The sequence below is a fragment of the Adiantum capillus-veneris genome, chromosome 24, assembly GCF_014529385.1.
Source record: "Adiantum capillus-veneris isolate H3 chromosome 24, ASM1452938v2, whole genome shotgun sequence".
NCBI lineage: Eukaryota > Viridiplantae > Streptophyta > Polypodiopsida > Polypodiales > Pteridaceae > Adiantum > Adiantum capillus-veneris.
Genome location: NC_140954.1, coordinates 95,182,233 through 95,206,738, shown reverse-complemented (window position 1 = coordinate 95,206,738; position 24,506 = coordinate 95,182,233). Strand labels below are relative to the sequence as shown.

General features: G+C 44.9%; 1 protein-coding gene and 1 pseudogene across 1 annotated transcript in view; one reads left to right on the top strand and one right to left on the bottom strand.

The window, feature by feature from the left end:
- Positions 1–24,506, top strand: part of ABCF3 (general control non-repressible 3) — a 185,128-nt gene that overhangs the window by 80,710 nt on the left and 79,912 nt on the right. The window lies entirely within an intron of this gene.
- Positions 4,527–7,216, bottom strand: LOC147426809 (uncharacterized; annotated as a pseudogene).

Here is a 24,506-nt window from a genome sequence, read left to right as displayed (position 1 = left end):
TCTCCTGTGATTTAGCTATTTAGCTATCCCATCGAGCTGCTTAGTTCACATTGAGCGGCTTAGGATTCCATAGTACATTTAATTTGTTATGTTATGTTGTTATTGTTGTTATTTTTGTTACCTTGACTTTGTATCAGATCCACCACATTGTAACTTTCTGGTCTCATAGGTCACTTTGGCCTTTTGAAGACGTTAATATAACATTTCATTTCATTTCATCTCTCTCTCTCTCTCTCTCTCTCTCTCTCTCTCTCTCTCTCTCTTTGTCCTTTGTCTGCTACTCTATTTGGTATCTTATCTATTAAGATGAGGTTTTTGATTACATTGACAGAGATGGTGACAGAGGTGCCCAACTGGCAGGGACATGGATTCCATTATTGCTATACGCTGATGATATTGTGTTGATCTTTGACTCACTGGAGGGTATGCAACAACATTTGGATGCATTACGTAGCTTTGTGGAGGATAGTAGATTGTCTGTAAACCTTGGTAAAACCAAGGCTATGGTGTTTAACACCACACCGCAGTGGATCAAGAGATCAACACCTACATTCACTTATGGTCAGGAGATTGTGTGTACACAAATGCATACACTTTGGGGTAGTCTTCACTGGGCCAAGGTTTTCTTTGAAGAGAGCAGCAGAGACTAGATTGACTAGAGCGTATGCGACCTTGGGAGGATGTGTTCGTAGGTTTAGTTGAAGGAACCCTGAATCAAAGCTTTGGCTCTTTGATACCTTAGTTGCTTCAACTATGCTCTATGGGGTTTAGGTTTGGGAACCCTCTGTGGATTAAGATGAGTAGAGAGGTATGGAGAGGCCCTTGGTATCTATGATCTCTCGGCTGATTAGAGCCAAGTTCTTCGTGCCACACGAAATCATTAGAGCGGAGTTAGCAGCTCCCCCTATGGAGACATGCACTTACCAGATCAGTTTCCTTTGTGCACAGCTTATGGGATACTACTAGAGATAGAGGTGTATACATATAGCTAGGTTAAATTACAAACCCATCCCTTATCAGCTGGAGAAGATGTTCTCTATAGAAAGCCATCTTCGTGCCCAGCTCCTGTGTTGGCTCTATCCATGTCCTCCTGGTGTCCAACTGGGTCGGGTCCTGGCAAATGAGTAGTAATCTCCACCCGTGTAAGAGACAACGATGGTGCATCAAGGGAGTAGTGGAAGGGAGCCAAGCTGTTTATGTTGAAGCCATGTATGTGGAACCATGATGACACCCCCTGTAAAGCTAATTGTTCATAGGATTGAAGGGCCAATCTGGCATCTCATGGGTTAGTGTGCCATTGGTTAGATCAAAGTTACCCCGGAACGGGAACAGAGGCCTTCCGAACGTTTCCGGAACGGGGCTCCCCGAAAAAAGCGGAACGAAAATGAGGGCCGGAACGGTAAGCTTAAAATATGCTTAAATTAGGTTGGATTTAACCTATATTTTAGTAGAGAGCCATACACACCCATTAGTCCAAGTAGAATCCTATTTATGCATGCTCTGCAATGATTCTTCAATCTTAAGGCTTACACGGGATTGTGTAATATATTATACATGAATTGGGATCATCCTTTACAAAAGCATATTGATTCTTCATAGAAAGAACATTAGCTCAAAGTTGAAGAATAGTGTCCAGACTCCACACAAAAGCTTGGAGCAAAAAGATGATAGATCATAGATTATAAAGATGGCTTACAAGGCCAGCCAAGGCGCTACAAAAAGACATGTAGAGGCTAGAGTGCTAAATAACAATTGTAAGAGTCACTAGGTGACATGTCAAGACTCAATCATTCATATGGTAGTGCAATACAAAAAGGGGGCAAAGCCGGCTGCCACAAAGGAAACAAATATCAAAAACCAATGAGCAATGAGCCATGATTCATGCCTGATGTTCACCTCTGTGTAGGGGTAGAAGAGCATCCCACCTCCCAATCTGTAGTGGTTACCTGGACGTTGTGAATATCATCCCAATCCTCCTGCATAGGCTCATCCTCATGCGTAGATCCTCCTACCTCTCCAAGCACCTGCGCCTCTGCCTCCATCTCCCATTGTAGAAAAGGATCTGTCACTTTGGATGCCGACTTGCAAAGCGTTCTTATGTTTGCACTGACAAAAACAAGGTCATTTGCTTTCTCCACTCCAAGTTGGTTTCTCTTTCTAGATGCAATGGGGCTCTATACTCTCCACAATTGCTCCAAGCAAGAGGAGCTAACCGCTTGGCTGAGAATGCGAACGGCAAGTAGCTGAAGATCTGGACCCATTGAACCATTTTCGTACCACCACAAGACGGAGGAAATCTTGGTGCGATCAAATTGGGCATCAACTGTCCCAAATGATCCTCGCATATCCCTGTAAAATGCAAGCCGATCCTTGATTTTGTGTTTCATATTATGATCGGGGTGAAGCTTCTTCAAGATGGTGTTCCAATGCGTGTTTACCTCCGAATCATGCTCCTGCCCTGCAGCGTGGAACTCTGGGTCCAACACAAAAGCTGCACCATGAAGAGGTGAACTTTAGGCATTCCACCTGCTACTACTACAAAGGTCTTTGATTTCTTCGAGCGTATCTGGGTCCTTCTCATGATCTTCAAGTACCTCGACCATGTGATCCATTGCTTCATAGACCCTGCCAATGCAAGGTTGCATACCAGCCATCACTCTAAGCAAGTGGATCACTGGTTTCACCATGTTCTCAATAGTCTTTAGGGACTCCCAGAACTCAGGATCCTCCACCTTCTTTGTACAAATGATCCCTGCGGTTGTACTTGCATGAGAAGTCTCAGCAAACTCTGTATTGATGAAGAGCTGCCGCAGTGCACTTTGACACTCTACAAAGCGGCTTACCATTAGATAGTTGTAGGCGAAGCGTGTCTCACAATACTTTAGAAGCACTTTGCCCCCCGACCGTTTCAAGAACTCGGCTTGAAGTATGTTGGGGTTGTTGATGAAAGCAACCACCTTGGACGTGGATGCAATGAGAGGCTCTATCCAAGGTAGTTCGCTGAAATCCTTCAAGAGGTTGTTAAGGCAATGTGCCATGCAAAAGGACACCGTGATTTGAGGATAAGCGCCTTCCAAAATAGCTCTGGTTTCCCTGTTTGATGTCTCCCCACCAGTGACTAGACCTATCACAAGGTCCGACCCAATGGTCTCTATGGCGGAGGCACACTCACCTGCAAGGACATCTGCTGATTTCCCTGTCTCCGTGGCGTCTTGGGAGTGGGCAAAATAGATCTCCCCTTTGGAATAGGCAACAATGCCATGGATTGATCTCCTCCTTGTGTTGCTCCATCCATTTGCAATGAGGGTCACACCGTACTTCGTCCATTGCCTCTTCATGTTGAGGGTTGTCGTCTCCACAACGGCCTTCTCTCTATCGAGTAGAGTGCCTCGGAAGAGGGTGGCACATAGCGTCAGTGTATCCGTTAAATGTTTCAGACCTGAAACGTTTCACCCCGAAACGGGGCATTTCACTCCGAGACGTTTCACCCTTGAGAGGAGCGTTGGTGAAACGTATGACCGAAACGCCATTTTTGGGTATATATAGTACTATATAGTATTACTATCTTTTATGGTGCGTACGCCCTATCAACTACCTCATTTTTGTGCTAATGTTTTCGATTTAATGCTTCTTTTAGTGCTAGGCTTCATTATGGCTGAGTCTGCCCTTGATCTCTGGAGTCACGACAGAAACTCAGTACGCTGAACTTTGTGTTGAAATATGCTCACATGTGTGTGGCGTGTGTTGTGTTGGGGAGCATATGTACCTAGTTCTACACCCACTATTGGGCACTGACGACGTTAGTGGGGATGTCGTGGTATTTAGTCAATACTATGCATGATGGAGCTGATGGTTATATTGTCTTGTGGGTGACTACCATGGGTCTATACCTTGCAGTTTCTTTCAAGGGTGGATCTGGGCTTATCCTGGATTCATCTAGGTATCTTATATATATACATAATAGGTGTGCACAGTGCAATACACATTTGCACACATTTGTTCCAAATCTAGATCCTTGAGAGAGGGAGATATCATCATATATGATAATGTGATCACATTACCTCTACTTTCCAAGATATAGACCGTTGCATAATTTAAACTGGAACAAATTGAAAGTGAGCAAAATTCAAACTTCAAAGCGACAAGAAATTACAACTTACAAAGTTACAAGTTACAACTAGTAACTACTTGCACATTCAAGTCTCAAGATTTCTGATTCATCGAACATTACTAGTAGAACTAAACAAAATAATGGATTGGATATTGAAGTTTGAACACAATGCACATAGAGTGTCAAGAACATAAGTCAATTCTCCATGTGAATAAGATGAAATCCAAACCATAATCTTGTCGATACTCGACAGACTACATAGCACAAGAGTGTAAAGAGTCAAGACTGGAGTGATAGTGTCAAAGCCCATACGGCAAACACAAAAAAAGTTGTCCCATGACAAAATGATAAAGTAGCATGACAAAATATGCAAATCTGAGCGCTAGTGAGTCGCTCGTCTAGTCTCAAAAAGAGACTACTGAGATCCAACTGACTGACTCCCCTCATCACTCTCACACTCAGAAGGAGTCGGAGTAAGTCGCCAAGTAGTAGAAGTAAGCTCTGCGACACTACATCTGGGCCTATGTGCTCGAATAGCTCTCTCAAGCCGAGCACTAGTAGTAGCAACCGTGGACTCCCCACGTCGGCAACGTGTAGTCGAACGAGTCTGTCGTAAGAACCTCATCATGTCCTCACGGATGAAATCATACACATCGTCCTCAGGTGTATGTGGCTGGAGATGTGAGATGTCGGTTGCCTCAACTACAATATGTCGATGATCCACTTGCTTTGGTAGCCAATTGACAGGGCCGACACTATCCAATCCACCCGCCTTCTCCAATACCCGAAGATTGGCATTAACAAATGGAAACCTATCAAGCTGGGGAGTATTGAGCCTACAGAAAATTTAAAACACACCAAGTTAGGCAAAATGCATAGACTAGTCACTGTAACGAACCATAGAGCGTATGACCAAAGCTAAATTCTCATTGAGAAGCTCCCCTATTTCGATCATTTGTATGTATGTCCCCCATTATGCTCCATAGCCTCTCCCCACCGGATCACCTCTTGGGAGAGGATTCGCAAAGCCAAAGGTTGCAACATGGGTGTCAAACCCCCAAATTTTCCCCACCATGAAACTGGAAGTGCTTGGTTTTCAACATCTTTGGCAATTGCACGAGAAAAATTTCCCCTGCCACCTATGTAATTTGTCACAAGAATCAAGACACAATTTGCAAGCTTTGAATACTTTAGAATATGCTCTTTATGATTGTGCTTTGAAGCCTTATACCTATAGAGTTTAGAGATCTTTACCTCTATACTCCAAAAGATCCTCTTCTAGTCGATTCTGCGCATGACCATTGTTTCGATAGATTCTCTCCACATATTCATTCCATCCGGTCAAAAGCACACGATCGGATCTTTGAGTCTCACTTCTCCAAGCCGGATGTAGCATGTGGGCTACACAATGTATAGGATGACGAAACCATTTCCATCGTACATCAAATATGTCAAGCATGATGCTTACCCTACATGTCACAAGTTCACATAATCACTTGTGAACTACGATATGTATAATGCCATAAGAATTAAGACTTGAAGGAAAGATAAAGATTTCAAAAACCTTACCTGTCTGAGCTCAATGACGTACAATCACCTATGGCTACCCTCAACTTTGTCATGAACTCGTAGAGGAGACCGAGGGTGGATCCCTCACTATCACATAAGCGTAAAACGCTAACAATCGGTTGAAGAGCTGCTTGAAGGCCATCAATCTCCCTTCAAAACGTGTTGTTGCAAATCACCCCATCAAGGATCGCCACAGCAATAGGAGTGGTGGAGTCTGGCCAATTTAACCACCTTTCATCTACCACCATACGGCGCAAGTCATCTTTGCATTTCATCAAGCTGTACATAAAACAATGTATATTTGAGCTTCACATAAGTCTAAAAAATGGGCATTCAAAGAATAGGAAACCTTTGAGAAGCTCACCGGCACAAGACAATAAAGATGTAGCAAAATCGGGTCTTTGCCGGCTTCTTGAGAGCCCATTTGCAATGGGCAGTGAACAACCCTAGAGCAAACGATTTTCGATAAACGAAGTTGATATGCTGTAGAGCTTTATCGACTAGTGTAGTCACCGATGGTAGTGCACCAATATCTTCCATTATAAGATCAATGGAGTGTGCTGCACACAGACTCCATATTATGTGTGGGTATGCAGCTTCGACCATTTCGCCCATAAGCTTGCAATTGCTTGCATTGTCTGTTACCACTTGCACCACAAGTTGTGGCCCAACCTCCTCGATAGCATCTCGAATGTGCTGAAAAATAAGCTCTCCTGCACATTTGGGATTCAAATCTTGTAAGTTGTAACTTGTAAGACACTTCACTTTGAACTATGATGCTCTATGCTTTGATTTCCAAGAGACAAGAAATAAGGATAAGAAACATACCAGTGATTTGTATGCCAGCTCCTGACACATCAATGGCTCTCAAAAATGTTGTGCGAGTACAACAAGAGACGAGGATGTTGAGTAAGTGACGCTGTTGCACATCTTTCCAGCCATCCGATATGATAGTGCAGCCATATACTGCCCAAGAATCTCTATGACCCTGCAATTGCTCATGAACCATGTCTACTTGATGTGTCAATGTGCTAGTGCGAAGTGCCTCAGATCCGGCAGGAGTAATTGGCGCTCCCGCAGCTGCAAACATTGAGACAACATTCAAAAATCTTTTGTAGGTCCCTGTGCGTGCAGCATGGAATGCAATGTTGCATTGGTAAAAAAAACGCTCCTCGGAAATCTCCGCCGCCTTCTTCAAGCTAGGAGCCCAAATATCATGCAATGTAGAAGAGCGGCCAGATGTGCGAGCCCTCTTCTTATGCGTACCTACTCCAAGTTGTCCCACTTCGGGTTGGGAAGGAGCTACGTGACTAGTATCCACGTTTTGAGTGCTAGCTTCTGTAGTATCTCTTGCATTGCTATCTTCCACACTAGCAGTAACATTTGGAGCACGACAAGTGGAAATGATATATGGAATTGAGGCTCGTGGAGTACTAGATGTAGTAGGGATATTTGGAGTCGAGGCTCGTGGAGTACTAGAAGTAGCAACCACCATAGGTAAGAGAGGGTTTTGAGCAGCCAATTTACTTTTTTCATCTTGGGCTTTCTTTAAGAGGGCCTCTTCATCTATTGGGGACTCAAGAGAGGGCATGACAATACTGATGTACTTTGCCCGCTCACCCCCAAAAGAAAGCCACAACTCTTCGGAGAGAGATTTGCATGCATCTCTCCCTTTGCTTCCGATCCAACCGTAATGGGCTTTCAAGCGGGTCACACCTCTTGTGAACACATCCCCACAACTTATACAACCCTGCGAGAGCTAGATATGTGATATTTGGAAATGATAACTGTAGACTCTCATGGATCCCTCTCAATTACTGGCTGCCTGATCTGTCCTCTCACCATGATTGAAGATTCTCAGCCCTGCAAATTTTGATACATGTAACACATGTGAGAAAATTGACCAACAAAGATTATAGTCGCGACTCGCATTACCAATTTCAAGATTCATCAAGAAAAGTATTGCAATCTCTCTCTCTCTCTCTTTCTCTCTCTCTCAGCAAGCAGAAATCTCCGAGTCAGACTCTAGAGCAATAGAGAGTCGAGAGTCGAGAGTCGAGAACATGTGTGGGACGTGAATCACGTGACATAAGTCTCTCTCTCTCTCTCTCAGTAGACAGGTCACATGTGACATCAATGATTAGACAGACAATTCAATTGTCAATTTGTCTATTGTTTGCTGTGAGAGAGAGAGAGAGAGAGAGAGAGAGAGAGAGAGAGAGAGAGAGAGAGAGAGAGAGAGAGAGAGAGAGAGAGAGAGAGAGAGAGCAATTGAACCATTATCCATACCTTTGAGCACTCGCAGGGAGTCGTAATCAACACTCGCAGCCAGCCGTCAACGCGAGTTGTTGCGACTCCTTAAAATTTACCCAAACAAGGCTCACGACGCCCTGCAACCCTCGATTAGCCTAACGATGCGATTTCGGCAAGAAGCCCCAAAATTTTTAGCTGTTTCACAGTTGGCGTTTCACCCACACACTGAAACGTTTCACGCGTTTCAGTCGTTTGGCGTTTCACTCATGCCGAATGGCGTTTTGCGGTTTCGCTGCATAGCGTGTCCCATACTCTCCAATCCTCCTGCACATTGTCTTGAAGTACTCCGACATACACAATGCACACAAGAGGTATTAGGATTTACTATTTAGATGAGAATGAGAATCGAGATGGCAAATCATGAGAGAATAATAGTCTTACTGAGCCTTTATGAAGGGGATGTGATCATGATAAAAAAGCGTGCAACACTTGCATCCACATCCTCCTTCCTTATTGAATCCCAAGTGGAATGTAAGGTGCATTGGTGAGGTTTGCGAGTGGAGACCGAAGTAGTATTGGGCATTGAAAATGCGGATCGAAATGATGTAGCCCCCATCTCCGCCGTTGCTGCATTACTATCACCACTAATCGACGAAGAAGGTGTAGAAGAGGGAAAAACCAAGTCGTTGGGGTCGATTACGGGATTCTTTGTTGGCTTTGATGGCGGCGTCCTTGGCTTTGAATACCTTCAACAATTGCTCGTTGATTGCCTTGCATATTGCTACTTGTTGTCCCTCTAGCTTAAGGAGGTGGGCACGTACTTTAGTTGTGGCGGATTGCCGTTCGAAGCTGCATAGTTTGCACTTCCATGCATGTGCACCACCAGCCTTTCTCAACACTCGGGAATGCACTTCGTCCCACCATGAAGCTGCATCCTTCTTTCTTCGCGCCCCAGGCCACACGTTCACTTGATCCGGAAGCTTGGGCCATGATGAGAGAGAGAGAGAGAGAGAGAGAGAGAGAGAGAGAGAGAGAGAGAGAGAGAGAGAGAGAGAGAGAGAGAGAGAGAGAGAGAGAGAGAGAGAGAGAGGTTACGGTGTGGAGCTTGAAGCCTTGAAGCTTGAGGGCTTGACTCTTGAGCCTTGAGGTTTAAAGCCTTGAGGTCCAAGAGAGAGGGAGAGAGACGAGAATGAATGAATGAAGGCTTGAGCAATGAGCCTTGCCCAAGGGATGCGGAGAGAGTTGAGACTCGAGAGAGGCTTGATGGAAAGGGCCAAGGCTAGAGGCTAGAGCATGTGAGGATTGAGCATGAGAACTTCAAAAGTTCAATGAAGCCACCGATGGTCGACCTTGTGCCTTGAAGCCTAGAGGGAGGGATGAGGTTTATAGGAGGCCTTCATGACCTTATATAGGATGGCCCCCCCTCACCCCCTCTCCCAAGCGTCCAAAAATGATGCCTCAAAATGGCCGTTTAAAAAAAAAAAACGGTCAGTTTTTTTGAATTTTAAAATCGACTGTTCTGGATTCCAGGCGTTCTTTATTCCAATCCCTTGTTCCGGCCGTTCCGGCCCCGTTCTGGCAGACGTTCCGGTTGTGCCCCCTTCTGAATGCCGTTCCCTTTCCGTATCCGTCCCGGGTGGTTTGCTTGAGCGGGAACGCGTTCCGAGAACGGCAAGGGCTAGTTCCGGTTGTTCCCTGTCCCTTTGGTTTAGATACGGACATCTTCACACTTGCTTGAGATTGAGATTGGTGGATTCAAAAGGATAATTCAGAGGGATACCAGTAGGTAGCAAGATATGCCACCTATGCCATACTAAGCTAGAGACGGAGATGCATTATATATGTCAATGCACAATGTATTACGAGATACGGGGTCCCTTCCACCGTCTATTCAAAGAGGCTTTGGACCCTTCTCTAGAGTCATGAGCTATTAAGACTAGAGACATCTTGGAATGCATCTACTTGAGTTACATAGACAGAGAGAGAGTTTACTGAGGAGATTTGGAGAGAGAATCCCAGAGACAGGTTACCGATTTTCTCACACCAGACACTATGGACAGATAGAGGAGCAGCTACCAGTGCAAAGCTCAATTCATACTCACACCTGCTATACTATCATTGATCGAGCACTGGAGCTAGGGAAATTGAGACGCCCACGACTGAGGAAGGGAGATTCATAGCATCTACAGAGACTACAACAGAGGATTCAATCCATACTATCTTGACATCCAGGGTACAAAGGAGGATGGATCCATCACCTATTATATCACCCTCTTGATTGGGCACCCATTGTATCAATGATCACACATACCCCACATAGTTCCAGCTAGTAGCACTTCTAGATTCATTTTAGTATCTCCTTTTTGTGCCCAAACATGGTATTGGATTCATTGATTTGTAACGGATTGGTCTCATAGGTCATTTTGGCCTTTTGAAGACATTAATATATCGTTTCATCTGTGTGTGTGTGCGTGCGCGCGCTCGCTTTCTTTCTAGCGAGAACCCTAATTGCAGCTTGTGAACCCTAAATCTGCACACGCGTCATCTTTAGTTGCTCTATGCACTTGCCTGCTTTGCAACCCACGCGCCACATGCAACCGTGCACCTTTGGTGCGCCTCTTCATCCACGTGACACCAACAATCACCCTCGCCTGCAGAGTTTCGCGACCTGTAGCCTTGACGTGACCTCCTTTCTCCTGCAACTAACGTCTCCTGTCTGCATCTTCTAGGCTTGCAATCTGCAATCTATTGACTTGCCAGGTAGCCTATTGGGTTTGAAGGGCACGAGCAACATGCGTGCGAACATATAGGTAGTAGATAGCCTATTGGAACAGGTGCGCAAACGTACAGGGAGGAGGTGCGCATGTGAGCAGGGGTTTTGTACAGATCTGTGGGCAAGGCTTTTTTCAAACAGAGAGGGAGAATTGAAGCAACCTATGTAAGTAAACTGTGGGTCATGTACGCACAATGGGATCTATGAATATGTATGCATAATGTGGAGACAACCCTTGTATGCATAGTCTCTCTCTCTCTCTCTCTCTCTCTCTCTCTCAACCAACACTAGAGTTGGGTACAGAGATGGCTTTCTATAAAGAGCATCTTCTCCAACTCACAGGGGATGGGTTTGTGATTCGACCCAGCTATATGGATACACATCTATCTTACGAATTACGGTGTGTCATTGGTCAAGTACGGGTATATTCCCACCAGCTTGAGATTGAGACTGGTAGATTCAGATATGCCGCCTGTTCCATACAGAGCCAGAGATGGAGATGCATTATATATATAAGTGCATAGTGTATTACAAGATATGCAGTCATTGCCACTGTCTATTCAGAGAAGGCTTTGGACCCTTCTCCCAAGTCATGGGCTATCAAGACCGGAGATGCCTTGGATTGTATCTACTTGAGTTACACAGACATAGGGATAGTTTACTAAGGAGACCTGAAAAGAGACAATGTGAGACAGACTACTGATTTCTTCACACTAGACATTGGACAAATGGAGGAGCAGCCCACAAAGCTCATCTCACACTCACACCCACACCCACAGTACTCTCATTAACCAAGCATTGAAGCTAGGGAGATTGAGATGCCTGCGACTGAGGGAGGAGCTTCACAGCATCGAAGGAGACTGCAGCAATACAGGATTCGAGCCATACTATCTCAACATCCAGAGTACAGATGAGAATAGATTCATGACCAATTACATCACCCTCTTGTATTGGGCACCCTCTATCAGCTGAAATTTGTGGCTTTCTTGACAATGCATCAACCACAATCTTCTTGCCTTCCACATGTTTAATTTGGAATGTTTGCCCATCGCATATGCTTATCAGATAACTTTGACTGTGTTAAGAAGTATTGCAAGGTGTGATGATCTGTTTGGACAACAAAATAAGCACCTAGTAGGTAGTGTTTCCAACTTGAAAGCGCATGAATCAAAGTAAATAGCTCTTTCTCACAGACTTTCTTAGTCTTTTCTGGCCTTTGTAAGATCTTGCTTTCATAGGCTACTACCCGACCATCTTGCATTAACATTGCACCAATACTATTGCCGCAATCATCACACTAGAACACAAACGACTTCTTGAGATCTGGTAAAATGATTATTGGATGCGAATGCATCTTTTCCTTGAAGAGATTAAAAGTTAAAATCTTTTTTTGTGTCCATTTGAAAGTGACCTCTTTCTTTTGCAAAACATGTAGGAGTGAAACAATCCTGGCAATGGAACTATGAAACGGCTTGTGGCCTTACTAAAGGGTAGTAAACTTTGGCTTTCACCGGAATTATAGGTTGATTAACTTTACTTGTACTCTATGACACGAAGTAACTTCACAAATAAATGTGTGATTGGAATTCACCACTTCAAAACAATCCACGACTTGGTAGCTAAAGCGCTCCGAGGCAGACAATGACACCATGTAGGCCCCAAAGACTAGTGCCCATTGTTGGAATTAGGGTTGCAGAGAAACACACACAGCTAGGAGAAGACGAAGGAAGCTCAAGGCACACAATTGAGAGTGTGTTACTTAGTGTGCAATGAAAAGATAGATAGCACTAGAGTGATGGGCGTATATACAATGCACGGGGGAAAAAACCTCCTAGAGAGGGAAAAAATGTCACGGTGGTCCTAGTGTGTTCACACACATCACTACCACATGTATCTAGTAACTTGAACACACATCACTACCACATGTATATAGTAACGTATATAGTAACAAAACCCCCCCCTGGAGTGATGCGATGAACGAGAGCTGGCACATGAGTAAAGGGAAGTGCCATGCCTTGAGGACATGATCTATCCACAAAGGGGAGTAAGCCCAAAGCTTTGCGGAAAGCTTCGAGCTTCTCACGAGATAATGCCTTTGTGAAAAGATCTGCAAGGTTGTCCTGTGTTGGCACATAAGCCAAATTGATCTCTCCTGCTGAGAGCCTCCCCGACATAGTGGTAATGCACCTCAATGTGCTTTGTGTGAGCATGAAAAACTGGGTTCCTCGCATTTGCCAATGCGCTCTGACTGTCAATGTAGATAGTGTTGGCAGTGTCCTGTCCAACACCCAAATCAGCCATAAGGCGTCTGAGCCATACACACTCAACCGTAGCTGTGGAGACTGCCCTATACTCAGCCTCACAACTCGAAGTGGCCACAGTAGGTTGCTTCTTGCTCAACCATGATATACATGAACTGCCAAGCATGAAACAAAAACCACTTGTGGACACTCATGTGTCAAAAGAACCAGCCGAATCTGACTCTGAAAAACTGGCGGCAATGATCCCCCCTTGGGATAAAACAAGCCAAGATGTAAAGTGCGACTAAGGTAGTGAAAAATCCTCTTGACAGCCTGCCCCCAATGCTTAGACCCTGGGCTACGCATAAATCTGTGACCTGTGAGACTGCAAGCTGAATATCGTGCCTCATGTTGCATACATAATGAGGCATCCAATAGCAGTTTGGTAAAGAGTGACATCAGCAGGATCGCCAGCATCATGTAGACTCAACTTCAAACCTGTTTCCATAGAAATGGCGATAGGTTTGCAATCCTCAAGTCCAAACTTACATAGCAATGTCTCTATGTAACTTTTCTGACACCAGGCAATACCACCATCACATTGCTTAAACTGTATACCCAAGCAATGATGCAACGGTCCCAAAGCTTTCATCTTGAAAGTAGCATTCAAATCAGCCTTGAATTCAGGAATATGTCTCTCATTTGGTCCAGTGATCAGCAAATCATCTACATAAAGAACCACAACGAGAAGTACATCACCCTCACGCTTTACATACAGTGTGCTTTGTGCTGGACTGTTACGAAAGCCTTGTTTGACCAAATGAGTGTCAGCTTTCTCATACCAAGCACGAGGAGATTGCTTCAACCCATACAAAGCCTTATTACATTTGCACACTTTGTCCTCTTGTCCTTTCTTGACAAAATCGCGAGGCTGCGTTACATAAACTTCCTCAAATATGTCACCATTCAAGAAAGCAGTAACAATGTCTGATTGATGTACATCCCAACCAAAATGAGCTGCCAATGCACATAGAAAATGCACAATAGTCATACGACAAGTGGGAGCAAAAGTCTCTTCATAATCTATGCCTTTCTGTTGTGCATAACCCTTTGCAACAAGTTGAGCCTTATGGCGATCGATCTCACTATCCGGCTTGCGTTTCAACTTGTAAACCCACTTCGTACCAATGGCCTTTTTGCCAGGAGGCAAATCACATAAAGTCCATGTGTCATTTTCTATAAGTGCATCATATTCTGATTGCATGGCGGCCATCCAATTTTTTTGAATTTTGTGCTTCATCAAAAGATAGAGGTTCCTCAACATCATGTAAGCTAGACACAACCAAAGCATAACAATCTTTGCATAAGATGCATGGCGAGAACCTGAATTGAGTACAACTAAACAAAGGTGCATCGAATTTACTGTCACGTAAAGTGTGCACTAGCCATTTTGGCATACGTCTAGCCTGCTCATTTTCAGCCCTTTCCTCATCAAGTACATTATGTACATCTGCATCAGTAATAGGCTGATTTGTAACATTTTCAGAAACCCCCATAGGCTGTACATTTGCCTCATTGGAATTTACATTCGTATTTCCACCACTAAAAAGAGGCAACAAAGTGTCATAAATGTCCTGTGAGCTTACATTACTGTCTCTAGTACATGACAGCAATGGCTCAACAGAATTTTTCACAAACACTACATCCCATAAAACCAGAATACCCTTTGTTTGCGGATGATACAACCTGTAAGCTTTGCTTTGAGCACTATAATCAACAAAAATACATTTGATAGCCTTATCATCCAATTTTTTGCGCTGTGTTTGTGGCACCAAAGCACATGCCAAACAGCCAAAAACACGCATGTGCTCAATAGAAGGCTTTCAGTCATCCCATGCTTCATATGGAGTAATAGACTGCAAAGCTTTGGTAGCACACTTGTTTAGTACATAAGTGGCACACATGATGGCCTCAAGCTAAAAAGAATGCGGCAAAGCTTGACTTTTGACCATACATCGTGCCATTTCTATAAGTGACCTGTTTTTCCTCTCAGCAACACCGTTTTGCTGAGGAGTATAAGGCACTGTACATTGGTGTTTTATCCCACGACTAGCCAGAAATGCATTAAATTCATGAGACATATACTCCCCCCCTCGATCGGAATGGAGGGTGCCCATAGTACATTTCGAGACATTTTCAGCCATAGCCAGAAATTTCTTGAAGCACATAAAAACTTCGGACTTCGCTTTAAGCGGAAATACCCATTCATGCCTGGAGTAATCATCAATGAAAGTCACGAAGTACAGGTAATTGCCCAAGGACAGAGTTTGCATGGATCCACAAACATCACTATGCACAAGCTGCAACCTGCATGTGGCCCGAATTGAACCATCCTTTGGAAACTTTGAACGCTGCATCTTATCCAAAATACAGCCTTCACAAACATGCTTGACAGGTACTTCAAGAGGCGGTAGAGAAGCAACCATATCAGATTTTTGTAAACGCAGCAAACTGGCAAAATCCAGATGACCAAAACGTGCATGCCAAAGTTTTGCATCTCAAATAGCCCTTGAATGTGCAAGCATTTGCAAAATTTTGTCCACACTTGTCATACAAAGTGAGCTTATACAGTGCATTATCAAAAGCCCAGATGCAACAATTTCATCACCAAAACATATGTCATCCACAAATTTGATTACAAGTCGAAGTCTAGCAAGTGAAGATACAGACAAAAGATTCTTCTTGATTCCAGGTACATAAAGTGCATCGACAAGTGTGAAAGAACTGCCATTTGTAGCAGTAAGCGCAATCTTTCCGACTCCCTGAACAGGATAAGAGGCATTGTTGGTACAAGTGACTGAATTCCCATGAGGGACATACTCGAGAGAGGTGAACAAATCACGATGTGAGGTAATGTGCTTTGTAGCACCACTGTCGAAATACCACACATGTGAATTTGCAGCAACTGACATGCATGCATCATGGACAATAGGATTGTAAGTGCACTCTGCACTAAAAGCCCATTCTGCATCAACATCATCATTACAGTCTCCTTTTACAGATGACTTAACAACGGCTGCATTTGTAGTGGATCCAACATTTGCAATGGAACCACCCTCTTTCTTCCTAGCCTCTTTGGCCTTCAACTTAGGACACTGCTTGATCAAGTGATCATTAGCTTTACAATAATGGCAATGCATCTTCTTTTTGCCCTTATCACAAGAATTGCCAGACGAAGTGCTGCCAACAGAAGCATTGGGAAGATAAGTTTTGCCACTCGCAGCAGAACCATAAGAAGTGATTGCATTGCTGTTACCACTCTTTCTTTGAGGAGCAATAAAAGCCTGTTCAACTGCACACTCTCTAGTCTTGTTTTTTTTTGGAAAGTGACTCTTGCAACAGCAATGTGCATAATGCGTCAAACTTTACAACTTCTGGATTTCCTTGGGTCATAACTCTCCCAGTACTAGCGAGAATCTGGTAAGAATCAGGTAAGGCATCAAGAACAGTCTGCACAAGGGAATTGTCTGAAATGACTTCACCTGCAGAAAGAAGTTGCTCATTGATATCCTTGACACCAGCAAGAAAAGTGTCCATATCATTTTACTCATGCATAATCTTCGACTCCAGCTCTTTACGTAGTAAAGCAATTTAGCCTCATTGTGGCTTGCATAAAGACCTGCTAGAATATCCCAAGCCTGTTTTGCAGATTTTGCTGAACAAATGTGAGGAACAATGGTGCGCTTCACCGATAGTGCAATCAATGCATGAGCCTGCGCATCCTTTACATCCCAACGAAATTGTTCTGCCGTAGAGAAAATAACTCTAATAGCAGCAATCCGTGTAGCAAGACCTGCAACATCCTCAACATAGCCTACATCCTCAGAACCAGGACGTACATCAATGCGCTTCACGATATTCCTGACGCCCTTTGACAGAAGAACATGTTGCATCATGTAAGCCCACATAGGGTAATTGTCCCCATCCAATTTGTTCTCAACAGCAAACATCTTGAACACCTCTGTGTTGTTGTCAGCCATGGTGAATGCTGCGCCTGATGTGATAATTCTCCGAAAAGAGGAGAAACGAAGCGGGAACAACACGTGCCTATATTGCACAAACCGTAGAAGACTGTAAGGCACGTGTTATGCAGAAAACTGCACTGACGAAAATTTTGCACAAAATGACGAAATTGCCTATGTAGACCTGCCTGTAGTGGAAACGGAGGCCGAAGTGAGCCAGAAATATTTGTCGACTTGTGAACGCTCGCCAAACCTCACTGAAATTGGAGAAAGTGAGCAGGCGTGTGCTGGAGCAGCTGGCGACTAAGCCCGGGAGGATGCAATCTGCTCTGATACCAATTGTTGGAATTAGGGTTGCAGAGAAACGCACACAGCTTGGAGAAGACGAAAGAAGCTCAAGGCACACAATTGAGAGTGTGTTACTAGTGTGCAATGAAAAGATAGATAACCCTAGAGTGATGGGCATATATACAATGCACGGGGGAAAAAACCTCCTATAGAGGGAAAAAATGCCCCGGCGGTCCTAATGTGTTCACACACATCACTACCACATGTATATGGTAACACCCATTTTGGTATTTCTTTATTCTAATGCAAATAAACGACCCCGAACACTTTCACCTAACTCTCATCAAGCTGTCCAAACCTGTCAAGGGCTGTAATTGCAGGCTTTTGACCCAATTTCGGCAGCATAACAGCATCAAAGCCCCTGTAGGTAAAAAATACACGTGTAGGACGGATTCCCTTGCACTTTATAAGCTTTCTAGTGAGCGGAAAATCAATTTTAGCATGTTGTAGTTTTTTGTTTTGGTCACTGTCAAGTGCCCAAAGCCTTGTAAAAGCACCCCAAGGCTTTCCGGAGGCTCCCTTAGTGTCACCTTGCAATTTAGGTGCGAAACTTTAAATCTGCAAATAAATACAACAGGCTTGAATTTTCTGTTTTGGATCGTTTTGAGCGGAGCAAAAACGTCTATGCGTGTCTCAAGAGCTCTCGCACACAAAGGGACAAATCCCCTTTGATTTGGACGAGTTTTCGCACGAGAAAACGCTTTGTTTTCGCAATTCTTCGTGATGGAACTGCGCGGACCCGTGGGGGGTTAGCAATTAGCTAATCGGGTTCCTGTACGGAGGGCTCTTGCCTTGGCAAACGCGCATAGAACGCACAGAACTGTACATGGTCATTTGAGAAGCCCAGCTAGTGGGGCATTACCATATGTGCAAAGGGGAGAGAGATACACGAGAGTAAATCATTGAGCTACATGAGACAAGGGAGAAAGTAAGCTTTCCATTAAAGCTGCAGAACCTGAAAATCAACCATAAAAACTGAAAATCAGCCTCCAGCCTCATATTTGGGCGCCCCCTCTTGGGATGAGCCTTCTAGAAGTGTGAGTTGGTCTGCAGGTAGCTCTCCTACTGCCATGTGTCGAGTTTGCTCCTTTTGGTTTAATTCCTAGTACTCACCAACTTATAAAGTCCTGCCGAGGCCTAAATGACTTTAATTGAGCCTATTGTAGCAGGCTACAATGTCACTTTCATAGGACACACAGTTAGTACATTTGGTCTGGTCTGGTTCACATTGGATGGACTCTTTGGGTTGGGCAGTGTTACGTGGCAGGGATACGGACTGTGGTCTAGTGGACATCGTGGCCAAGTCACCACCACCACTCAGTTTGGGGATAGACTTAGATGGCTGACATTTATGAGCCGTTGGTGGCTCTTTATGATTTAACATGTGAGTAGTAGCTTTTGGGTCAAGATTATCATCTTCTTCATATATGGTCCAGCGTCGTCTTCTAGAGTAGTGAGTCTATACACACATCTCGTCTGCACCATCCCTGCACATTTGAGCCTCGTCACCCCCATTGTACCCGTGAGTTCTGGGCTGGAGCTGAGTGTGCTGCCACACCAGAGTCTGTATCGGTTCTTTGAGATAGTCGAGTCCATATGTTCTGGTCTGTTGCTTTGTCTCTGTGTTGATCATCTGTTATCTATTGTTTCCTTTGTTTTCATTTCTGTTTTGAGTGAGATGTCACGCACATTGCATTGAAGAGCACCTACTGTAGAGAGCACGCCACACTATCCACGCTACAGGTGCTCTCATTTTTGGCACGCCCGGTGGGACTTCAATTGAAGTCTCACTCTCTGTTGAGGTACAAATCGAGGAGCTAGCTGGGTTTACCTAGCCTCACCTACTTTGCTGCTGGTCTGGTCCAGTTTCACCCTAGACCCCAGCTTACTCTAGCTGACCTAGTCTCTCGCCCTGCTGGCCTGGTCCTTTCTCTTGGTCCAACTAAGCTCTCGTCTTGGTCTAGTTCTTCCTTGTCCCTGGTCCAGCCAGTTGGTCTAGTCACTTGAGGTGGTCTAGTAGAGTCTGGACCCGTGTTCAGCCAATTAAAAGTCTTCTTGCCCAAAGCTTGGTTGGGTTTGTGGTCACTGCATGACACATGCAAGGCGGTCATTAGAGCGTCAAAGCGCACTACTGGGTCCTTTGAAGCACTACAAGAGAAGACATCAACTTTTGGTACCTAGTAGAAGTCCACCAACCTCATCACCCATACCTCCACATGCGGCATCATCCATTCCTCCATCCGGTTCTACGCCTTCCAGGTCACCTTCCCTAGTAAAGCTCTCTCATTTTGTTACAGCAAGCTATTGAGCAACGGGCTCTTGAACAAGCGGCCATGGAGGCGTTCACCAGTTTTTTGGCCAAGGTAAACATCAAGTCTTCTACTTTCAAGGGACTCTCCTCAGAAGATGCAGACGACCATGCAAGGAGGTTTGTATCTCTCTGTAGAGGTCGTGGTCTTAATAGAGAAGATGCTTATTTGGTGCTGTTTCCATCAACATTGGATGGTTTAGCAGACAAGTGGTACAGTCAGTTTGCAGAGAACCACTTTTCAACTTGGGCAGCTTTACTGCAACAGTTTTGTGAAGCTTTCACACCAGGGGACTTCCAAGAAAGGGTTCTGGATGAGTTGGCCAACCTGATGCTTTAGCCCCGACTTTTGCAGAAGTCATGACCCAAACAAAGTCTCTGGTCGCCAAGCTTCCCTCAACCACGAGGTGAGTTCATGGTCAAGAAATGGGTAGAGAAGGCTCTTTCAAAGACTTCTCAGCAAAAACTGAGAGAGAATCTCCGACCTGATGCCACCTTGGAGGAGTTTGTTGCGGCTGCTACTAGGATAGAGGGGGCAAAGAAGCTGTTTACCGACTCTCCTCAGGTAGAGACTGCCTCTGTACTCTTGGAGAGTCCATCTGACCCTTTTGACTTCTTTACGTAGGGAACTTGAAGCCCTAAAACTACAACGCGCTCTTTAAGAGGAGAAATCAATCTCTCTTAGACAGGAGAAGCTCCCACATCATGACGCTTTGGATCAAATCAAGAGAGAGCTAGAAGAGCTTAGGTCTGGGCAGGAGACTAAGGCTATGGTATAGTGCAGCTCATGTCGCTCTCGAGGACACCCTCGACAGGACTGTCCCCTTTGTGCTTATTGCCATTTCTGCGAAAAGTATGGGCATGAAGACAAGGATTGCTATTATATCAAGGGATTATGGCAAATACAACAAAGTCTAGGTCCTTCTGTACAACAAGGGCTAGCACCAACATCCAATATGGTTTCGTCCTATGGCCATCCAAATTACATGCTACCTTTGCTCAATACCCCTATTGTCCAAGGTATGTCAGGTACTTTTCTGTGTCAAAGTTTCTACCTTACTCATTGCTCCTTCAGCCCCTCAGAGTTTCTATACCTCAGCTTCCAACTCCATGCAACAAGAACAAAGACCACCTCATCCCCCGTTTCGTCCATGATATCGACCCATTTTATGCTACAAATGTGGAGAATATGGGCACTACCAAAGGAAGCGTCCTTTACCTGAAGGGTCTCCTCCTTGCCGTCATTGTCCGGAGTCTAAAGACCACTATGTTATGGATTGTCCCAAGCAAATGGCATCCTCATCTTCAGGCCCCACTTAGAACCAACAAGAATTCACATTCCCGACGATCAATCTGATCAGAGTGAGCACCACCCCTCAGCCATCACCTGCTACTCATATAGTTCGGCCACAACAAGTGGGGGAGCCCGCTGGCGTACTCACTCAGGCACAAAGAGTAGCTCAGGGTCTTAGCTTGCCAACAGGTCCATCTCGTCCATCTCCACCTCCACAACCTGACCAAATTGACGAGCCCATCATTGGTGCTAAGAGTAGGGTAGTCTCTATGCTTTCGGACATTGATGGAGCCTTCTTAGAAGCAGTGACTGACTTGGAACAGGTCAGAGTTTTAGAGGAAGCCCAGATTGAAGGAGCTAAGCGCACAGCGGAAGAAATTTTTAAGAACACCTTTCAACAAGTGTCCCTTTATGAGGTTCTCCGGCTAGATGCAACCCTCAGAAGTGACACCCTCTCAGTCATTCAGTCTGTGTACCCGGTTGTAGGGCCTAGTGGCGGGCACCTCCCTGTACAACCCTCAGAGTCTTACATGATTTCTTATCGAGCTGCTCCCCTCATCAACTACAAAAGTCCTCGTCTCATTGTATCTATTCTTGGGCATGATTTTGTAGGCGTCATAGTGGATGGTGGATCCGAGATCAATCTGATGCCAAAGTTTACTATGTTGGCTTTAGGTCTGCAGCCTACCGGCCTTGCTCCATTCACTGTTACATTGGCTGGCCAAAGGACAGTCTATCCAGTGGGCATAGTAGATAAGGTGCCTCTGAAGGTACAAGACTTCACATTTAGCTTGGATTTTGTGGTGGTCAGTCTTCCCCAGGTGGAGGGAGGATTTCCTTTGCTTATTGGTAGACCATGGTTGCCATACTAAGGCACTTCATGATTGGGGAAACGACGCCATGTGGATACATACTCCTGGCTCCCCCATGCAACCAATTCGACTTGAAGGAGGTATAGATCCAGTGGTTTATCACAGCTCGTTCTCAGTACAGTCCAACCCAGACCCCGAGGAGTCTATCCCACCTGACGTGTCTAATGAAGACCTGCTGCAGTGGTTGGAAGCTACCACATCGATGCTGTGCTATGTGGTCTCTATTCAAGCCTCACCGCCTGTAACACACTCTCTTCCTGGTCCTCAGGCTAACACCAGTGACCCAAGTCCTATAGTAGAATGTGTGCCAGTTAAAGAAGCAAGTGTGTTAGTCCCTTATGACCATGATTCAAGTGTTTCTCTAATAGACGTTGTCGGCCTTGGTGAACCTATAACACATCACCGAAAGGGGAAGAAATCTCCTCTGCATGAGTTCGCCAACGTTTCACCTCTTCCTCTAACATCTCCCGAGTCTGACGCCCCGCCCACTCAAAAGCACTTTGCTGTGTCTGGAGACTTACCCTTCGAGGAGCTTCCACCAGGATGGTTACAAGAGGAGTATGCGGAGTTTCCAATTGATCAAACACCAGCCCATGGTGTCTCGAAGCTTCAAGAGGCAGCTCACTCTTCATCTTCTAAGGCACCCTCTCCAGCTACACCTCCTGACCCGATCAAAGAAGTGAACCTGCGAAGGTGACAACCCTCAGCACGTCCTCTTAGCAGCTTGGTTTTGGCAGCATCCCGCGTTACTTGATCAGGTTGTCCCTTTTATACACTCTTTTAAAGATGTTTTTGCTTGGTCCTATAAGGATTTGGAAGGGATCCCACCAGAATTGGGTGTCCATACTATCCCTCTGGTTGAAGGGGCTAAGCCTGTCAGAGGCCGAGCTTACAAGCTCAAGCCAAAGTATGCAGAGGCTGTCAAGTCAGAGCTAGAAAAAATGCAAGAGACAGGGATCATTGTACCTGTGGAGCACTTTGAGTGGTTATCACCCATGGTGATAGCGCCTAAGAAGCAGTCCAATAAAATCCGTGTGTGCGTAGATTACCGCACTCTGCACAAGGTAACTATCTCAAATGGTTTTCCCACACCTTTCACTGAGCGTGTGATAGAAGATGTAGCAGGGCATGTATTGTACAGTCTCATGGATGGGTTCAGTGGATACAATCAGTTGGGCATCCATCCATGTGATCAAATTAAAACGACTTTCGTGACTCCCTGGGGTATTTTATCCACACTAGAATGTCGTTTGGGTTTAAAAATGCTTCCCATTTCTTCAATCGAGCGCAATATATCTCATATTCACAATATATCTCATATTCTGTCCTTTGCTTAGGGATCATCTTCGCATCTTCATGGATGATTTTTCAACTTTCTCGGGTGCTCAGTGTTCAACCCCAGTGGAAAATCTAGAGGAGCACCTCGCTTAGCTCTCTGCTGTCTTTCTGAGGTGCAGGGTGGCACGCCTGAAGCTCAATCCAAACAAATGTCATTTTTTGGTCACTGAAGGTAGACTTCTAGGCCATGTAGAATCTGCTAAAGGTTTAGCGCCCGACCCAGAGAAGATAGGAGCAAACTACCACCTCCCATCAACCCAAAAGGTGTGCATAGCTTTGTAGGCCACACAGGCTATCATCGAAGGTTTATACGCATGTATGCACTGGTGGCTCAACCATTGACCCGACTCACCACTGCTACTATCCCCTTTGAATGGTCCAAATTGGAGGCTGAAGCATTTTCATACCTCAAAAAACACCTAACTGAAGCACCTATTCTAGTGGCTCCAGATTGGTCTCTTCCTTTTCATGTGCATACTGATGCCAGTCAATTGGCTGTGGGTGCTGTGCTGATTCAACCTAGTACGGAGTACAACTTGGATTGCCCTATTCACTATGCAAGTCGTGTGCTCAGCAAGGCAGAGCGCAACTATAGCACCACAGAAAGAGAAGGTTTGGCTATTGTGTATGCTTTGCAAAAATTTCGCCATTATTTATTAGGAGTCCACTTCACAGTTATTACTGATCACCATGCCCTGCGCTATCTGCTTAATAAGCTGCAAGTTGCAGGTTGAGTATGGCGATGGCTACGCTTATTTCAAGAGTTTGATTTCGAAGTGGTACTCATACCCGACAAACCTCTTGTCCTTGCTGACCACCTCTCTCGCATTCACACAGGTGAAGAAGTAACAGGGGTTGCAGATGACTTTCTAGATAGCAGTAAAGCATTCCCATCAGAATCCATCAGAATCCTTTAGGGAAATTTTCCAGTGCATTTAGCCTATTTTACCTATTTTTGACATTTTTCAATTATTATTTTTAAGCGACTTTTGTTGGAAAGTAGGTAGGGCAAATTGAGTAAGTTTGTATATAAGCAAACCTAGACTAGCACTATTTGGCAGAAGAGGCAACAGGAGCTAAGCTCAGCAGGCAACTTCTCAACAAGAACTTGGTGGTCTCCCCTCCAAGCAAAGGACTTAGCACCTTGGCGTTTCTATCAAAGTGGTCACCGCCATACGTCCCTTCCCCTAGCGTTTTTGAAGAAGATCATCGCCACAGAAGACCCTAGTGCATAGCGTTGTTGCATCAGCATCCTCGCCACCGAAGCACAGCACCTAGCGTTTTTGCAGAGCTTCGTAGACCTAGCGTTTTTGACAGTTTCAGTAGATACAAGGCAGCGTTTTCAGCAATGAAAGGCCTGCCAATTCAGCCCTAAAGA